General features: G+C 41.3%; 1 protein-coding gene and 1 long non-coding RNA gene across 8 annotated transcripts in view; one reads left to right on the top strand and one right to left on the bottom strand.

Moving 5' to 3' along the window:
- LOC118352237 (uncharacterized) overlaps positions 1 to 2,626 on the bottom strand; it is a 35,128-nt gene extending 32,502 nt beyond the window's left edge. Inside the window, exon 1 of the long non-coding RNA XR_004809176.2 lies at positions 2,402 to 2,626. This is a non-coding gene — a long non-coding RNA (uncharacterized LOC118352237). The remainder of the gene's footprint in view (positions 1 to 2,401) is intronic.
- Positions 1 to 15,341, top strand: part of TRPS1 (transcriptional repressor GATA binding 1) — a 257,802-nt gene that overhangs the window by 20,658 nt on the left and 221,803 nt on the right. The gene's annotated exons all lie outside the window — the stretch shown is intronic.

Genomic DNA, 15,341 nt, shown 5'->3' with positions numbered 1-15,341 from the left:
GTGGTGCCCTTTAATGATGGGAAGGAGCACATTATTAAATGTGTTGGCCCCGTCGTCCGTGGCAGTGTTTTCACTTGTGAAAATCAGGGAGCAGAGGGCATGCAAACTTTGCCCAAAGGCTGGATAGAGTTTGCATAGAAATGAGCTACGTGTGGCAACAACTGATTTGGTGGATGCCTCGCTAGCACTGATCACTAAAAAGAAGTGAGAGCGACCAAAGGCCATAGGTGAGCTCGGTTTACAGGGGAAAAGCTCCTTCCCCCAGAGGTTAGTCTTTACTTAGGGGCCACCTTCAAGTGACGGTAATGGTTCACATTTGTGGAGCAAATGTGTATTGTCTCCACCTGAGGTAGGAACTGCTGTCATCTATGATTCTCAGGGAATTCGCCTACGCTGGGACAGGTAGCTAGAGCAGAATCAGGATTTGAACCCAGGCAGTCTGGCTGGAGAGCTAAGGCTTGGTAAGCGCATCTACTTCACTTCTCGTTTGCTGTGAGCAGGGTTTTCAGTTGCTGTGTAATCCAGGGGTTTCAAAGACTAGGTGACTTTCATATGAGCGCTGTCTCAGTCCATTTTCTTCTTAAACCCTAATCTGCCTTTGTTCATTTTCAGAGAAATAAAGCCATCGTCTTTATATGTGACATTTTAAAATCCGGTTTTAGTAGTAACTCACATTCAACTTGTGTTCTTTCCATAGAGGTAGCTGCAATCTCGTGTTAAAAAAAAAATCTGTATGAGTCTAAGTAACTGTCTCTTCTTGGCTCCATTACAGTAAAAAGGCTGTGGTCAGCAAACTCTTGTAGGGTGAAGTTGTTGAATGACATGGGGATGTGGTACTGTCCTGTTAATCCTCAGGGCTTTGTGTTTCTTAAATTATTTGCACTCCTGGACAACTGCCCCTGCTCCAAATGGGGTCTTAGCGTGGCATTCTTACTTGGCTTCTGTGTGTTAACAAAAACATTAAAAGGAAAGGTCGGTTTGGGTTAGGCATACAGACAAACAAACAAACCCTTTATCATCCTTTAGATTGTCTCTGTTGGATTAATTTTAAAAAGTAATTTATATTTTATGAATGAGCTTTAAAGGTCCAGTGTGTTTTGGTGGTTAGTATAGTCTCATAAGCAAAAGCCAAGAGTGAAACTGCTCCCCCCCCCCTTTATTTTCTTTTAAGGAGAAAAAAAAAAAAATCAGGACCGCAGATCAGTAGCAGCAGTAGGATTCCATTTAACTGCTTCTCAAGAAGCTCCAGCCCCAGTGAGTTGGCTGCGTCTTGGAAGGAGGCTGCTTGCTGGCTGCTGCCCGTGGCCTCCCGAGCTGCGGCGACAGGAGCTTTGTGTGTGTCGGTGGCGAGCGCGGACCCCGCGCGGACCCCCCGCCTGCAGCAGCCGCCGCGCGCTCCGCTCCGCGCCGGGCCGGGCCAGGGGTGGGGGTGGGGGTGGTGGTGGGGGGTGCTGCCGCGGGCCGCCCCAGGAGGCTGGTGCGCGCTCGGCCCGCGCGTCCCTGCGGGAGGCTGGTGCGCGCCGGGCCCCAAGCGCCCCCCCACGCGCGACCCCCGCCGGCCTGGACCCTGCACCCGCCGGCCCGCCGCGCGCCCCCCCTGCGCCCCCCTGCGCCCCCGCCGGCCTGGACCCCGCCCCCGCCGGCCCGCTGCGCGCCCCCCCTGCGTCCCCGCCGGCCTGGACCCCGCACCCACCGGCCCGCCGCGCGCCCCCCCTGCGCCCCCCTCCCCGGCGCCCCCCCTGCGCCCCCGCCGGCCTGGACCCCGCACCCGCCGGCCCGCCGCGCGCCCCCCCTGCGTCCCCGCCGGCCTGGACCCCGCACCCACCGGCCCGCCGCGCGCCCCCCCTGCGCTCTCCCTGCGCCCCCGCCGGCCTGGACCCCGCCCCCGCCGGCCCGCTGCGCGCCCCCCCTGCGCCCCCCCCCCGGCGCCCCCCCTGCGCCCCCGCCGGCCTGGACCCCGCACCCGCCGGCCCGCCGCGCGCGCGTCCGCGCTCCTCCTGTGCGCCCGCGGCTCCCGCGTCCCCACCCCGCGCTGCCCACCCCGCGCTCCCCGCCCCGCCGTCTCCAGGAACGCTCCCGCGCTCTGCTCTGCTCTCGGCCCTTCCCTGGCTTCCTCGGGGCCGGGCCCCCCTTTGCTTTGACCTTCTCCGGGCGTCCCTCGTGCGCAGCCTCCCGAGGCGGCTTGACCGGCGCTTCCTCCCCATCCATCCTAACTGTCCACCTGCGCTCCGTGGGCAGCTCGTAGACGCTCGCCCGTAGAGACCACCAGGTTCTGGTTTTGCGTGAACCCAGCGACTGTGGAACGATCAGCTTTTAGGTCTGACCCGTCCTTTCTCATGCACAGTTTTCCAGGAGCTGCTTCAGCCAGGTACCGCTGATGTTTGGAAGCATATTTACTTACGCAAACATTCTTGAGTACATGGAGGGATCCTGTCTCCTGCATTCTCCATCAGAAAGCCCCGAAGACAATAAACATAAAGTCACATGCGCTAAGTCACGATGTAGGTTATCATTTAGTACTTTCTATGAGCACATGAAGCTTCTCTGCAGTGGCTGAGGCTTCTACTTTTTGGACTTTGTATTTTTTGCAAGGAACACATTTTGAAACGGCTGCCCTGCATGGATCCCCATCAGGTCTTATCCCTCTCTGCATTATCAAGCTTATTTTTAAAATTAGTTTTTTTTTTAAGGCCATGCTTTTTACACCCTTTGTATTAGTCCTTTTCTGGAAACCCATATTATTAAGGGCCTAGGATGAAATATCAGTGTTTTTAGTAGCGCTGCTCTTCAATTCCTTACCGCAAGAAGTTTTTAACAAAACGCTTGAACTTTATTGGCTCATATAATGTATACCCAGTTGCTCCATTTTTGCCTCCAAGATTCTAGTGTGACTGATGTAAAGAAAATAGATTAATATATACCTGGATCTAAGGGGGGCATTTTAACTTTAAGGGGACAGGGTTTTTATATTGATGCCTTGGTTGATTTTAAATTCCCTCCACCCCAAAATGGAAATTTAGCTCCTTCTTTTTAACTTGTAACAGATTAGCTTTTAGTGTTGCTTTCCATAGGGAAATATGCTTGTTAAGTTGACATCATAAGTTGATTTCATAAGACAGCATAAAACTGGAGCTGTTGTGTTGGGAAAAAAAAAATGCCCTTAAATATAAGAAATGATTTAATAAAGAAGATCTTTTTCAAGTAACATGTTGAAAAGAAAATGATCATCTTATGATTAAAAACATCAGCAATACTAAACCAATTATTAGTAAGTACTGTTCTGTCCTCAAATTTTTAAGTGCGTAATTACGCCGTGCAATCTAAAGTACTGAAGTCACACCATCAGGAGCTTCGTTGTAACATACAAATGGTAAAGACAGAGTCCACCATACATTTTTCTTATTGTTGGAGCAGCCATGTCTAGAGTTTAGGAGACACTTACTTTAGTAGTTAGAAATGTGCATCATGATATTTTTGAACCTTTTTTGTTTTGCTTTGTTTTGTTTTTTTTTTTCCTCTTATTTGAGCATTTTGGCCTCTTTCCAAGCGTATTTGTTCTCCGGATATGTACAGTACAGTACAGATTAAAATATAGAAGTTTCAGCCACCCCATGCCTTCTGGGACATGTGATTGTCTGGAATAGGCTTATGTCCAGCTGTGTTTAGAAGCTCACTAGGTTGCAGCTATGTTTTCTTATCTGTGGTGTGGCTTACTTGGAATAAAATCAGAATTAGAGTAAATCTAATTCTCTAACTTCTCTAGGTTACAGTTTTCCCATCTATAGGCTCTGAGCAGTACTACCTGAGAACAGATTGTGGAGGGTTAAATCAATTAAATAATATATGTAAAACAGGTTTGGTGATTGCCAAAAGGCTGTGTGAATATTTATTACTATAATAATAATAATAATTATAATTATTGTTCTGGTTCTAATCTTTTAACTTTTCATGTATCGTTAACTATGGGAGTATCCATTAGACTGTTCAGATTGGTGTTTCTAAGGTTTTATTTTATCTTTTAATTTAAAACTTATATTTAGGATATATATGGAGTAGAATTCTAGCTATTAGCTGTTGTAGGGAAGAGTGGCACCAATTGTTCCAGAAAACTACTTGGCGTCGTTCCCTTGGAGGAATACACACACACACACACACACACACACACACACACACATATGTATATATATTTTTTCATTCATTCTTATGTCTGGATTTCTTTTGTAAGAACTTTGGTGTGTAAGTCTATTCTGAATTGTAAAAGTTCTTAAATGTTTTCGAGGTATTTTTTTGCATTGTCTGTGGCATTTTGTGGGTCACTAGTGACCTATGTCATCGTTTTTTAAAAAATGTTTGTGTGCTGATACTTAATTTTAATACATGACTTTTTAAATACTTTTTGAAAGCCAGAGATTTCCTCTCATAGCTCGCTTTTTTGGTATTAATTTCATGATATTTCTTCCTCTTCTTTTTTAAAATGAATGAGTCTTACCAAATTCTCCTCCAGGATTAATCACTGGCTTCTTTGTCAGTAGGTTGTGGTAACTTTGTCAGACTTCATCACTTAATCCTTCCTAAGGCGTGGTCTCTCACAGATAATATTTTGTGATTCTTTCTGGATATTTCAGAATTTATCTTTGCTTTCGTATATGGGATATGTGCCACATGATTACAAACACTTGGTGAATAAAAATGATTTGTTACTACTGAGGTCACCCAGTTTTCTGCAGGAGGATAATAAATAGTCACATGATTTCATAACCATGGTAGGTAGTAACGCCATGGGGTGCAGTGATTCTGAGGAATCATTTGCAACCGTATGTCCTAAGTTTTCAAGCTAAGAGTGTGTGTGTGTGTTCTCTTTTTTTGTTCCTTTTTGAAAAGTAAGCATGCTTTTAACATCAGAGATAAGAATTCTATTTATCTACAAAACATATCTATTAAAGATATAATATGATTAAAAATTAATAAAGGTGTGTTTTTTTAGGAGGAGGAGGTCAAAGTATTTTCTTAACAGTGACACATGAAATGTCATTCATTTTCTTTCTAGGGGAAATTACATTGAACCATTGGAATTGTTTTTTATTTGATAGAAAAGAAGTCCCTACTGAGAGCACTAATCCTAAAATTTTGCTGGCAATTGTGCTATCAAATTATACTTGGAATAAATAATTCACAAGTTCTGTATAAGGGGGCTTGCAGGGTATATTGATGAAATGGCTAGAATTTCTCTGTTAGATAAGTTTTCAAATAATGGAGGAAGTTCTGGAAATTATGTAAGAATTTTCAAAGTGAGATTGTCAGAGGATTTGAGTGATACCAATTCTCTGCAATCTCTTTACCATTTAGACTGTTCCCTATTTATTTTGTATTCTACAGTTGAGTCAATAGGCTCATATCTGTATTTGTAGTTATATTTATATTTTGTTTGTGATTATTATATATGTGTGTAGTATTTGGTAATAAGTATGCATGCATACTTTAAAAATGCTCATTCTTTGGACTTTGGAAATTAAGGAAGTTGAATATGAAGCTTTTCATTTCCACATCACAATTGTGTTTCAATACAGAGCTTCAGTAACTGGAAGCCATTTCTATATTCTGGTAATTTGATAACCCACTTTGAAATGTATTTGTTGAGCTCATTGTAATTCCATGTGTCTCTAATGAAAGGCATGTGAAGGTATGGGTTGAAAGAATTAACCGAGGTTAGTCCTTACAGAAACCCTGCTTGCCCCTTTTGGGCAATCTTTAACCTGGCACCCACTCGTGTGCTTGCTAAGATGGAGTTTTCCAGAATTTAAATGATGTCATATTTGAAAGCGATGCCAAGAAACAATGTGGCAGTTTCTAAATTTTGTGAAGCTAAAATCCCTGGTTACAAGAAAGAGTACATGTCACAGATGAGTAGTTAGTAATGACTTCAGTTTAGCAGGAAAAGACCAATTCCCATATGCTGATTCTAGTCTCATAACAAAGAATGTTATAGAAAGATTGCACAGTATTTAACAAGCTGTGAGTTAATGTGACAGTGTCAGTGGATCTAGTTCCAGAAGGATAATCACTTTACCATATTTCTTCAAAAATATTTTAAGTTATACAGAAAACGCACTACAAATGAATCCAGACTGTTCCCACTGCACTCCACCCCCCTCAGTTAGGCAGTAATACTGAGTTTAGTTGAACAATTAAAATTCTTGAGATTGCCTGATCCTGAGGACCTGGATAAATAAATAAGTCTGACTGTCAGACTAAACCTCACAGGTTTATGTCCTGTATACTGGCAGGTGGGTATAAATGAGAATGTCATCCTTGAGTATTTGAGACTTAGTTTTCAGGACATCTGTTTACCTCTCACTGAGAACCACTCCTACTCTGAACATGGACTATGTTCTTCAACATTTGTGGGCACCTTAGAAGTCAAGAAAATGAAGTCAGGTTGCATTGCTTTCACCTCTACGGAGCATGTACTGTGGGCCATCCTAGGTATGATGGATTTGTTATCCACGAATCTTTTCCGAGGCCTTTCCCAGTGACTTGATCCTTAGGCACATTCATACTGGTACTACGATTTCTGTGCCACTGTGAATGGTAAGAAACTGGTTGATTTAACTTTTAATCATAGGCTTGACTGTGTTCCTTTAAAGCTTAGAGCTCATGCTCATCATGTGGCTGTTGCAAAGACTCTTAAAGAAGGCAGGGGTGGAGAAAGGAGGGGGGGGTTCTTATTTCCTTTAGTGCAGTAGGGTAAAAACGCATATTCTCCATCATGGAAGAAGATAGCTTTTTTCAATTCCGAGAATATTGTTTTATCATTCCACTAATGAGACTGTCTCTCTTTTTCCAATGAACATAAATAGTTGGGTATTAGGACGGGGAGGTACATAAAATTAGCAATCCATCATGAAGAAATTTCTACAAAATGCCTTTTATTTTTTTCTTGGAAAGCAGTTATGAAGTTGATAAGTCAATGAGATGCAAATAAGATTATATTTAAATCCGATTTTTCAATTTTTCCATTGTTTAAGATATTCTCTGGTAACAGACTATGGAATTAAGGAGTTCTGGTACTGTAAATGTGTATGCTACTGTTGCTGGGTATTGACTTGCTTTGAGAAGTTAAGAGCTCCTCTTTTGTTAAAAAAACAATACTTTTGTAGCCCGTGCTTACCTCACGAGGCAATAGGTTCCACTGCCACTAATTGATTTACCCTGTACTGTAGTGTACAAACTTTGATTTCAAGCAAAAAACTTAATGGATTATTTAAAAAGTGAAAACGAGAAATTAAGTGGAATTCACTTTTCCCTTTTCTATCTAAAAATGTTTGGCTGCCTTCTATTTTTAAATTCTATAATGACCATGAATTTATTTCAAGAAGTACCTCTTTCTTCCCAATAGATACTGGCAACCTGATGTCATTATTCATTCATCATAGATGACGCGCCCACCCTGCACATTCCCCACTAGGAGCTTATAGTCCGGTAGCAGAAGAGTGGGGAGTGTGCCAATAATTTCAGCCCGCTGCCTTTTATGGCCTCTTCCAGTTTATATGGTCTTATGCATTTAATTTTGGCTTCTCATTTCCTTTTAAAAATAACTGTGAAGTAGATGAGTTATGTAATTTATTATAGGAGTTAGGACAATATAGAGAAATTCAGAGAAGAAGATCAAACCCTGGCGAGAACCACTCGATTTTGGTTTAGACGCTTCCGTAATCCTTTGAGTGTGTGTCTAACTGTGTGTGTATAAGTGCGAGCATTTCTCTTTTTATTCTCTCATCCAACCTTGAAAAGGAGGCACTGTTGCCAGGAGTTGATTTTGGAAGTACAAGGAGATCTCTGCCCACAACTTTTTGCAAGGCCTGTTACTTCAAAGTTGAGAACAGTGGCAGATATTTTGGCTAAAACTGCGGTGCTGGCTGGTGCCTAAGGTACCTTCATGGCCTTAACATAAATTCTCAGCTCAGCTGTTCTCCTTTTGCTCCTGTCTGGGCTGCAGAATCTTAGACTGATTGTTTGAATGGGCACGAAGAGGGCTGATCTCTGCCTCCAAGCGGCCTGATTTTGGAGTGCTCCTACTTTAAAAACAAATTTCCATCTGGATGCCGAGCAACTGGGAGACTTGAGTAGTTACCAGGAAGTAGTGCTGGAAGTGAAATCTTAGCTGAGCCCTTAGTCCTTAAAGCTGAGGCCTGCCAGGTCTTCCTCTGTGTATAGACCTGGCTTGAAATAAAGAGGTGCGTTATATTGAGGTCTTCCTGGCTTTTTTAACTCTGACTCGCGTGGATCAGAGTGGACTAGTTTTGGAGTTTTGTGGAGCTTTAGACCAAGTTCTGAGTGAGCTCCCCAAAGGGACTAGAAAGATCTGGAATCATTTTGAAAAACTTGCTTTTAAGTTACTTTGGAAAACTTCATAAAATGCTTCAGGACTAAGAACTTATGAGTTTAAAATGGTTTCTTTCTTTTCCGAAGATTTTATTTGAGAGACGGAAAGAGAGCTTGAGCAGAGAGAGGGAGAAGCAGACTCCCTGCTGGGCAGGGAGCCCCATGCGGGACTTGATCCCAGGATCCTAACCTGAGCGAAGGCAGCTGCTCCACAGAGTGAGCCCCCCAGGTGCCCTGGAGTTAAAATGGTTTTAGAATAAACAGGGCTAAGGTAAAAATGCTAAGTACCGACAGGCAATTCGGAAACAAATGGGTGTCAAGTCGCTTAGTTAGTTGATTAACTATTCTTGTCTTTTCAATAAGCTTCACTCAGCTTATTCACTAAATTTCAGTAACTTCAATAACGTTCACCCAACAAACATTTACTAAGCAGCACCGATTCATTTATAGGTACTGTACTTGGTTATGAGAATATCAATACAAATGACCATGATGAAAACACTGTCCACGTAGGAATATGAATATTGAAGCAGATAAGTAAAATATTATTAGTCATAACTCCAACTTGAACTATAGAAAAATACAGTGACACATACATGCCTAAATAATCCAGTATCATTAATGTGTCACAAAGTATTTTAAGAGATTTTATTTGTTTTATTTATTATTCAAGAGAGAGAGAACAAGCGCGAGCAGGGGAGGGGCAGGGGGAGAAGCAGACCCCCCTCCCCACCCCGCCGCTGAGCAGGGAGCCTGACCTGGGACTTCATCCCAGGACTGTGGGATCATGACCTGAGCTGACGGAAGACACTTAACTGACTGAGCCACCCAGGCTCCCCGATGTGTCACAAATTTATATCAGCAACCCTATCCTTTCATGTGATTCGGTAACATATCTTTGATTTTTTTTTAAAGATTTTATTTATTTATTCATGAGAGACATAGAGAGAGAGGCAGAGACACAAGCAGAGAGAGAAGCGGCTCCCTGCGGGGAACCCGACATGGGACTCGATCCCGGGTCTCCAGGATCACGCCCTGAGCCAAAGGCAGGCGCTCAACTGCTGAGCCACCGGGCGTCCCCGTATCTTTGATTTTTTAAAAAAATTCTTTGATGATCAGAATTGAAACATTTGATTTTTTTGAAATATATAATACCTGTTCATTTTTTTTTTTTTTTACCTTTCTTCAGTGTATGCTTCACACCACTTCTAGTCCAGTTTTCCTGATACCTTTTATTTAGAAAATCCACGTGGATTCCTCTTTTCCATAAGTACTCTGGCCTTGTCCACTGGGATTCTAGATTCTATCTTACTAACCTTTGCAACCACATATTTTAGTAACTCAGATTCTTCCCTGTCCCTTGACATATGTTTATACTGGAGAGAAACCCTTTGTTTCTCTTACTCCTCTTTCCTGCAGTGCTTTCTCGTCCCCAGAGCTGTGCCATTCTTATTTCTCCCCCAGGCTTATCTCTCCTCTCCGCTGCCTTAAATATTTGCACTCTTAGTGACCAAATTACATTATTGTATTATGAGGGAAAAAAATAGTGGACATAATAACAATACTCATAAAAATAATAGCAGATATTAGGACTTAATATTTGTCTTCAAGGGACTTCATTGTTTGCCTTGCCGATTTTGGTGCAAAGTCCTATTATATCCTGTATTATTACTGAGGTCTTTACTGTAAGCCCCATTTCTTTGCCAGAAGGAGCTAGTTTCTTAAGCAATAGTTTTCTCTTAAGTTTTTTCTCCTTTTGATATTTGGCCACATTGTTTTAAACATACTAGGTGCTCAATAAATACATACCAAATGAATGAATGAATTGACTAGAAATTTTGGTATGAAATGCTCTTGCCTATAGGCAGGATGTATATATGACACCTGATGTTGCTTTGGTACTTTATTTTCCAGCTTGATGAACAAGAGTGCTTTTTTAAACCATTAGTATCCTATACTCATGATGTAGTAATTAGAAACTTTACTGAGAATTAAATGTGTCAACTTTTACCTGATAGCTATTTATTAAGCTTTGGGAAGAGGTCAGTTTTAAACAAAGTATATATATGCACATATCTATTAATATATTAACTTATATACATGAACATCAGTTAATTCAGAATATAAACCTTATATTTCCAGGATTATAGGTAATTGCTTATGATAAGAAACTATAGTACTGGGAGGCCCGGGTGGCTCAGCAGTTGAGCGTCTGCCTTCGGCTCAGGGTGTGATCCTTGAGTCTCGGAATTGAGTCCCACATTGGGCTCCCCATAGGGAGCCTGCTTCTCCCTCTGCCTGTGTCTCTGCCTCTCTTTCTGTGTCTCTCATGAATAAATAAAATCTTTAAGAAAAAAACCCAGATAATTGTTTAGATATTAAATTATTTTTTATCTTAATAAGCCTTATCCCATTACATAACTATGTAGAAATTTTACCCATAATCCAGTAGTTTGTATGAAATTTGTATAGAGAGTTTATGTAAAATTTTGTGAGCATATATGATGAATGAATTGTGTAGTATTTTCAGGAAAATAAGGCATCTTCCACAGAATTTATGCTTTAATTCCTTGTTTCAGACAGTTGATGATTTTAACCAAACACCACTGAAATTGCTAACACCACTGAACGTGTTTCAGTTCTGTTAGGAAGCCACATTGTCTCTTGAGAGAAAATGAGCTCTTCCGCTTGCAGAATCACTGAATTACACAGTTCTCCCCCTTCATCTGGCCAGCTTCTGCTGCCTTTCAGTTTATAGTCATTTTTCACCCAGAACACTTTCTTACACCAAATCTAAATCAGCCTCTGTGTTGTGTTTTTCTTTTCTTGGGCTAGACTGTAAACTCACTGAAGGAGGGCTTTGTGGCTACCTTCTTCAGGTGTATCCTCAGCACTTCGCTTGAGGCCCACAAAATATGTATAAATGTGAATTGTAGTGGTCCTCTGTTGTCTGTGGTTTTGCTTTCCATGGTTCGTTACCTGTGGCAACTGCGATCTAGAAGTAGATGATCCTCCTCTGACATAGTGTCAGGAGGTCAGTGGTAGCTTAATGCCACCTCAATAAGCCTTTGACATTCTGCTCACTTCTTATCATGTAGGCATCTTTATCACATTGTCACAAGAAGGGTGAGTACAGTTCCGTAAGGTATTTTGAGACAGTGACCACATTCATGGAACTTTTATTACAGCATATTGTTACAATTGTTCTATTTTATTATTATCATTAATGTCTTATGCCTAATTTATAAGTGAACTCTATCATAAGTATAGATAGGTCAACAGACAGATCTATTTAGGAAAAAAAACATAGTATATAAAGGTTTAAGGCACCCAGTGGGGGTCTTGGAACATATCCCCCGAGGATAAGAGGGTCTACTGTAATTTATTCTTGATTGTGAGTGTCTGGTATCATAGCATTTGATCAGTTTTATAATAGGTATTCAGAAAAATAGAATTCAGTGCTAAATTCTGAGGGGTACTGATGCCAACAGATACAATTGACTTTGATTTCTGAAAAAAAATCCTGATGGCAGCTTGTTTCGGTAATCATTTGCCATTTTTTCATGAGGATGAAGTGAAGGGTGCACAGGAGGATAAACTATGGGACGTGTCGACATCAGTAACTTTATCCCAAGTTACTGAATCAAACAGTGAAGTGGTTCTTTTTCAAGTAGTATTCTTGGTCATCAGAATATATTCTCGAATAGTGCTATCGTTTAACTTGTTAGCATGATGCAGAGTATTTCTTGCAGTTTTTTTCACTGCATACACTGGACTGTGGACATTACCCTCCAGAGTTTGCCTAGAATTTTAGCTCATTTGGACCATATGGATATTTTGTGAAGGAGGATTCCATTTTTATTTCCATAAGTCAAAGTAGCATATTTTGGCACCTAAAGCATTCCCCCTCGACCCCCAGAATATGGTCAACACTTAATAGGCTACAATTTTCTTAGAGACTTCTATAATGTCTCACTCTTTTTTTTAAGAAGATTTTATTTTTTATTTATTCATGAGAGACACAGAGAGAGACAGAGACCTAGACAGAGGGAGAAGCAGAAGTTCCCAGTGGGGAACTCGATCCCAGGACCCTGGGATCAGGACCTGAGCCAAAGGCAGATGCTCAACTGCTGAGCCACTCAGGTGTCCCTATAGTGTCTCACTCTTAGTGTAATTTGCTCTATTTCAACACCATAGTGGGGCTTTCTTAATGTTATAACAAAATTAGAAGTACTGTATGTTACTCCTGTGAGATATTAACTTTTTCATGAGGTCATTTTAAAAGTGATAGTAATTTATTTTCTGAATAGCACCCTGCTTTGTGGTCTAAATAAACAAGGCATCATTTGGAGGTATGAAGATGATAGTGATATTACCGGATACCAATTTTGTTTGTTTACATGAACTCTGCACTAATAATAATCTGGCCTTGAAATAACTAAGTAAAACTGTTATTATGAAATGTTGTGAAACAAAAAGTTCAAAAGAATAATGGAAGCAGTTAATTTTAAATAATACCACACAGGGTCCCTGTTGTCTGGGCATTGAGCTGTTCCTTTCACCAACACCTTTTCCCATCCATGCGTATACTTGTTCACCGTAGTCAGCAGTTAAATGTATAGAGAGCCTGGGTGCTCTGACGTCCAGAACACATAGAGCATCAGTAGATGTGGGGCCAGCCAACCAGTTGTTACTCTGTTTACACCAAAGGTTCCTGAGCTTGTTCAGGTGACCGTATTCTTGGACTTTGTGGTTCTCTTTGAGGAGGGGACTCTGTGAAATAGTGTTAAATTATTCTATCCAACAAACGTGGGACAATTTCTGTAGGATAAAATTGTATTTTATGTCTGCTCGTACCTACAAAACAAACACTAAATGAAATAGGTTTAAGAAATAATATTTTCACGTGTCTCTGTTGACGTTTGTGTGCTGCTTGTTCATTCATTTTTAGAAGCCATGTGATAGTAGAAGCCAAAGTCTTAAAATATTAACCAGGTAGAAAGTTTAAAAGTTTATGTAAGGTGAGAAAACCATCGTTACTTGATTTGTGAGGTGGAGTACTTTGTTACACATTTTGAGAACAGCTACCATAGATGAAAGTAGAATCAGCCACACTTCATTTAAACACAGCATTTAATCAGCCTCATACAATTACTCAGAATTTAGGAAAAAGCCATGGTGTGGTTTTATGGGCTGTTTTTCATCTCTTCCATTCAGTCTTCTAAGGTAAGCAGGTTACCTTAACTTCTTTTCAGTTTTAAACGTTTTCTCATTTGTAAAATAAAGCTAATCAATTCCTTGCAGGCTTTCAGTGAGGAGGAAAGAGGGAATTATGTGAGCCAAAAAGCAAATGGCTTGTATGTACGTAACAGGTGCTCAGTGAGCTCTCTCCTCCCTTTGCTTAAATTGTAGTCCACGTGATACAGTGAATCGTCATGATACAGTTAATAACTACAGATTTGCGTCCTTGCCTTTTGTCCTTTTCTACCACTACCCCCACCACCAGAATCCGTTGACAGCGCTCTCCTCTCTCCCACCTTCTTCCTTTCTGGAGTGGCTGTTGCTTGCTGCTCTTGTCTTTGCCTCTGATCTCTTTCTGAACCTTTTACCCTTTTAGATTTCTCGTGTCCAGAACTTACATTCTTCTCATTACTCTTTTATTCTTCTACCACCTTGTTGCCTCCCTCAGTACATCTGGCTCTATGTGCCCTGCAGCCTGGCCTGAGTAACCAAGGACAGCCTTCCGCGCTATTGAATTGCTTTGGCCCATCAGGCTAGAAGAGCTGAGAGATTTCTTCTCAATATATGACTACGTGGTCCCTGCAGAGCACCTGCTGTTCTGCTGAAAAACCACACACACATGCATACATGCACTCACGTTTTAGCCGGAAGGTGCCCAATTGTAAGTCTATAGTTCAGTGAATTATTACAAAATAAATGCTCCGTGTAACTCTCACCCATGTCAAGAAATAGAAATTGCAAGCCCCCTTTGTTAGTACCCTTGTGCCCCTTCCTGGTCTCTGGTCTCTCCCTTCCCCCGGGAATTAATTAGTCTTCTGACTGATCCTGACTCTTTAGATTGGCTTTTTCCTTGTTTTTGAACTTTACATGAATTAAAGTATAGCGGCCTGTGCATCAACAAAATCCATGCTCTTGTGTCTGACGTCTTACACTCAACATCATGTATGTGAAATTCATGTTGTGTGTGATTTATTTTTATTACAGTATAAGGTTCTTTTTTTTTTTTAAGATGTTATTTGTTCATGAGACACACACACACAGAGAGAGAGAGAGAGAGGCAGAGACACAGGCAGAAGGAGAAGCAGGCTCTATGCAGGGAGCCCAATGTGGGACCCGATCCTGGGTCTCCAGGATCACTCCCTGGGCCGAAGGCGGTGCTAAACCCCTGAGCCACCTGGGCTGCCCAGTATAAGGTTCTATTGTATGACCATGCATCCCATTATATAGTCATATACCACAAGTTTAATCTATTCTGTTGAAGTACATTTGGGTTGTTTCCAGTTTTGACAGTTCAAATGATGATGCTGTGAGCATTCTTGGGAATTGAACTTTTATTTTTATTTTTTTAAGGGGGCTCCATGCATGGAGCCCAGCTCAGGGCCTGAACTCACGACCTTGAGATATTACTCCTGAGCTGAGATCAAGAGTCGGATGCTTAACCTAAGACTGAGCCACCCAAATGTCCCCCTGAATTGAACTTTTAAATTGAACCTCTGGTTTTATGTCAGATGCTTTAAGTTGCTAGGAGTCCGATCCAAATGTTTGAGACTTTTCTGTATTCTTTTATGTCCTAGTCTATTCCTTTAAAAGACAAACTTTTATTTATTTTTTTATGTATTATACTATTAGTACAGAATATTTTGAATCTGGAAATGTTAGAGAATGCATGATGAAAAATTTTATAAATCACATTTGTGTCTATAAATGCATGTAATTAT

The sequence above is a fragment of the Canis lupus genome, chromosome 13, assembly GCF_003254725.2.
Source record: "Canis lupus dingo isolate Sandy chromosome 13, ASM325472v2, whole genome shotgun sequence".
NCBI lineage: Eukaryota > Metazoa > Chordata > Mammalia > Carnivora > Canidae > Canis > Canis lupus.
The sequence above is the reverse complement of the archived record's forward strand: the minus strand, read 5'-3'. Positions and strand labels throughout refer to the sequence as shown.